This window comes from Rhipicephalus sanguineus, chromosome 10, assembly GCF_013339695.2.
Source record: "Rhipicephalus sanguineus isolate Rsan-2018 chromosome 10, BIME_Rsan_1.4, whole genome shotgun sequence".
NCBI lineage: Eukaryota > Metazoa > Arthropoda > Arachnida > Ixodida > Ixodidae > Rhipicephalus > Rhipicephalus sanguineus.
Window position 1 is genome coordinate 38,566,604 of NC_051185.1, and position 4,730 is coordinate 38,571,333.

Here is a 4,730-nt window from a genome sequence, read left to right on the forward strand (position 1 = left end):
TGCATAAACTTGGCTCTAGGTTAAAATTGCGCGCGGCAACTCCGTTTTATCACTGCCGTGTTATTTCATTGTCTGTATTTTTTTCTTTTTTTGGGGGGACAGCTGGAGTACCCAAGTCTTAAACTTCACTTGATAGGAATATTTCGCTGTAGCGGGACCAGGACCGTACAATAAAATGACATTTTAAGCACAACCAAAGCTCATCATGAACTGGAGTGCCGCAGTTACACACCTAAGAACAACGCGAAAGTGCATGAGCCACGTTTTTGTTTACCACCGAGTCGCTAAAACGCTGCATTCACACACTGTTTAATGTTCCTCATGTTTGGGACTATGCCAAGCGCTGTTTAGGGTGTGCTTGAACCAGAAAGCGGCACCAACACTGAAATGATTCTGGCGAACAAAGGGTACGACAGCAATACACAGCCCTCTCGAAAGTCGCACTCACTGATCTTATTACAATGCGCATGCAGCCGAGCAAGCCCATTTGCTTCTGTACACTATGTTAGGTATACATATGAGCAGTTAAACTCGCGCTAACATACCAGTTTAAACCGCCCTTAGAGAACGTGCAGGACGTACGCGCACATGCAAACACGACGTGGCTAGCAGACGACGCAGGGAGCAATCCACACTAGGCGCGCTTCAGCCAGTAGCCGCCAGGCGGCGACTCCGCTCGATCTCGCGGCTACTGGCTACGCCGCCGGATTTTTTCACACATGAGCCGTAGAGCTTTTGCCTTTATAATGCAAACGGTGAACGTCTTGCCGAAGACTATGTGCTCTGAGGAAAAAGAAAAGTGGAAAGCTTCACGATTTTGGGTGTGATCCTTGCGCAGGGGCCATGCTAATCTTCTCAGTATTGTTCCAATTTTCGTATATGTACTTTTGAAGTAGAGTAGAGGACTACTGCGTTGAACTATATATGCCTACAATCGTTGCGGCCAGAATACAGCGACGGTGGAAGGGCGAATTCACCAATATAAAACAAAATACACATATCCGTAAATACTAAATGGACGTAACGGTAGTGGTCATTATTATAATGCGTATATTTGCTTTAGCGCATATCATAAAAAATACGCACTTATGTGTCAAGTTTTACTATTTTAATAATCAATGCAGATGGATGTATGCATGCTATGAACGTCCCCTTTATAACGGCGCGGTGACAAGTGTACCACCAGGCTTGACATTATATATATATATATATATATATACAATATCCTTTTTCTCTTCTTTTTCTTAATGTAATGGCCTCATGTCTCTACTTCAATTAACTCTATCTTACGACAGGAAAAACCCAGCTCTCTGCTCTTTACGACAGTATGTCCTTTTTTTTTTCGAATATTTATTTCTCTCCTTTCTCTCTAATTTTCTGCCACCAATACTCTAACCGTCTCTTATTTTAATCGCGGGTGTGTTCAGCTTTCCATTGTTGTCCCTACAACCCAAGGCTTCATGAAGGCCCGTGCCCAAACGTACACCTGGGTGGCTATCTCCACATTCAGTCATAATATGCTGCGTCGTTTCCTTATCTACCCCGCAGCACGTGCATTGTTCTTCTTTACTGAATCTCGCTTTATAACTACGCATTCTAAGGCAACCCGATCTCGCTTCAAACAGTAAATCGCTTCCCCTTGAATTATCGTAAAATGCCTCCCTCCTTATTTCATTTTTGCCCTTTCGGTAGTTACTCAAAGCCGGTTTTTTATTCATAGCTGCCATCCAGTAAATCCTCTCCTCCTGTCTGACTTTTCGTTTAACGCTCTTTGTTGACATATTGCTTACACTACCAGCCGTATATTTACTAGTGAGCCTCGTAGTTCTTTTTCTCCACTGTGTGTCCACGCTCTTCCTATACAAATAACGGAACACCTTCTCTGCCCATCTACTCTCCTTCATATTCCTTAGCCTTTCTTATTTTTCTCTTGTAGCGCCATCTCACGGCGCGTGGTAGAAATTAGTTCGACCCGCACCGTTTCAACATCGTTAGTTTCATGTTACCGCGTACTTTCACGCACAATGTTGCCAAGGCGTATCCGCATCGTTGTGAGGTGGGACGTCGTGAAAATGAAGTAAGTCTACTGTAATGATTACTGTCCTGTGAATTTGATGGGTGCAGCTTCAGCGCCTATATTTTCCCAGGCATGCTGCTTCCTTCGTTTGCAAAATGTACGTAAGCATATTCACTCAGTTTCTTTTATTTCAGAAGTATAGCACGTGGTTTCGTGTTTTTTTTTTCTGTATACGTATGAAGTACGTTTATTCTTATATAAAAAATACACATGAAACGAACACTCTTGCGGTATTTGTTCTCACAAATGCGCGTGTGTCATGTTTTTCCCTTGTACTGCATCTATACTGTCATGCTGTATGACGTATTGGGTGTTTTTCCTTTGTACTGCATCTCTGTCATGCTGTGTGCCTTGTAAGAGCGGCCCGAGTCCCCGTCAAGTGAACAGTGTTTCACTTTTTGTTCGGGCCTCCTCCATTTTTTTGTGTGTGTGTATACCAAGAAAATTGGAATAAAAATTGAATTGAATTGAATTGAATTGTGTGCAGCTGTTAGCGGAATGATGATGACCGCCTCGCGTTCCTTGCGTACCTGCACCTAATTCTAAGTACAGGACAATAATTTAGACCCACCACGGTATTTTATAGTGGTTATGGTGCTCGACTGCTGACCGCGGGATCAAATCCCAGCAGCGACGGCCGCATTTCTGTGAAGACGAAATGCTAGAGGCCCGCGTGCTTATATTTACGTGCACGTGATAGAACACCAGATGGTCGAAATTGCCGGTGCCCTCCACTACGGCGTCCCTCATAACCATGTCGTGCTTTTGAAACGTAAAACTACAACAAATATTATATTAGGACAATAATTTGTCGTACGTATTAATGCCGACCACGATCCTGCTAGCTTGCAGGTGCTAATATGCTCCAGTGTTCGATCGCTGCTTTGCTAGATCGTCACAGAACGCTGATTCGCTTGTGCGCAGATAAACTGAAATTGAGAAATTGAAGCGCGGAAACACCACAGAGAGCGCTAGCTGTAAACGACAAAATTAAATTACGGCGGCAGCTCCAAATGTTCAGCCGTGGCCATGGCTCGTAAATAAGTGCACAACGCCAGTGCTACAGTCACTCGGTCTGTGTTACTGTGTCATGTGTGATCGGCGATCAGTATACAGACGCCGGAGCTAAACACTTGAAATCTGCCATATACCCTTCATATAATTCATTTTTGTCTGTAATCAGTACTCTCCGTGAAGTACTCCTGCCGTTTTTTTTTTACTTTTCATTTTTTATGTTCAGTTGCACGTCAGCAAGCTTTTAGATTGCACCCGTGTGCACAAGCGCTTGCAAGATAGGCCACTTTAAAAGTTCATGTTCTCTACAAAATAACTTGCGCGATAAATAACTCTGCTGCGCTCATATTTTGGTGCACTGGCGTTGACGAACGAAAGGTGATCTTAATCTATCCGGAAAGGTGGAAACAGCTTCAACTAGCATGTGTGCAAAAATATCACCGCTGAAGCTGCAATACTGAAACAGCGAGAAGACAACCAAATTGCAAAACGAATAGACAACAACTCATATTCAGTGTGTCCTAATTTGCAACGACACTGCTGTCCACAAACAGTGACGACACTTCCAGTAAATTGTATATGAAGGCACGCTAAACCGGCCATCTTGGACCGGAATCACGCATCGTCACATGACGTACAGAAGGCGGCCCGCTTGTTTGGCCGTGTCCCGTCAGGGAGCGCCACAAAGCAAAGCATCTCCACTGATCGGTTATGAAACATTCTTGTATGTCTACTTCTTGTATGTCTTAGCTACTTCTTGTGTCTTAGCTTCATATGCACGATGTATTTTGTTTTCGTTAAGTAATATCAGACCTCCACCGCGGCGAAACCATGGCCCCAATAATAATAATATCTGGGGTTTAACGTCCCAAAACCACGATATGATTATGAGAGGCGCCGTAGTGGAGGGCTCCGGAAATTTCGACCACCTGGGGTTCTTTAACGTGCACCTAAATCTAAGTACACGGGCCTCCGACATTTTCGCCTCCATCGAGAATGCAGCCGCCGCGGCCGGGATTCGATCCCGCGACCTTCGGGTCAGCAGTCGAGCGCCATAACCACTAGACCACCGTGGCGGGGCACCATGGCCCCAAAGATTGGTGGCTATATACAGGGTGTTTCAAGAAATGTGTCCAACCGTCTAAAAAAATCAGGAAAATGCGATATTTGATTGCTGCCTTCAGAACTGGTTTTTCTGTAGTGGCAGGGATTTTAAGATGGTTAAAGAAATAATTGGGGCTGTAATTAAAAAGTTAAATTAATTAACTTTTTAATTAGTCGAGTTAGGTGGTTGTGTCAAAAGGGAGAACTGAAGTTCTTCATGCCAGAAACCCAACCCAACTTTGAGATTTCAAAAAGGTGGCATCTAGTAATAATTACAAAGTAATGAATTCAACAAAATTCAATGGCGAAACCTAAACAGAAACATGGAAGAACGCGATTCTCAGACGTCCAAAATGAGTGAATGACTTTTTCTGTAGAGCTAGGCATCTTAAGATGGTTAGAGACATGACTTGAGACAGTAAATAAGAAAGTTAAATTAATTACCTTTTTAATTAGTGGAGTTATGTGACTGTGTCAAATTGGGGAATTGAAGTTCTTCGTGCCAGAAACCCATCCCAACATTGAGATTTCGAAA

At 43.5% G+C, this 4,730-nt stretch overlaps 1 non-coding gene across 1 annotated transcript; it reads right to left on the reverse strand.

Annotated features, from left to right (window-relative positions):
* Positions 1-793: 793 nt before the first annotated feature.
* LOC119372837 (U6 spliceosomal RNA) lies at positions 794-896 on the reverse strand. The gene has a single exon (XR_005179727.1). It is a non-coding gene; the product is annotated as a U6 spliceosomal RNA (small nuclear RNA).
* Positions 897-4,730: the final 3,834 nt, after the last annotated feature.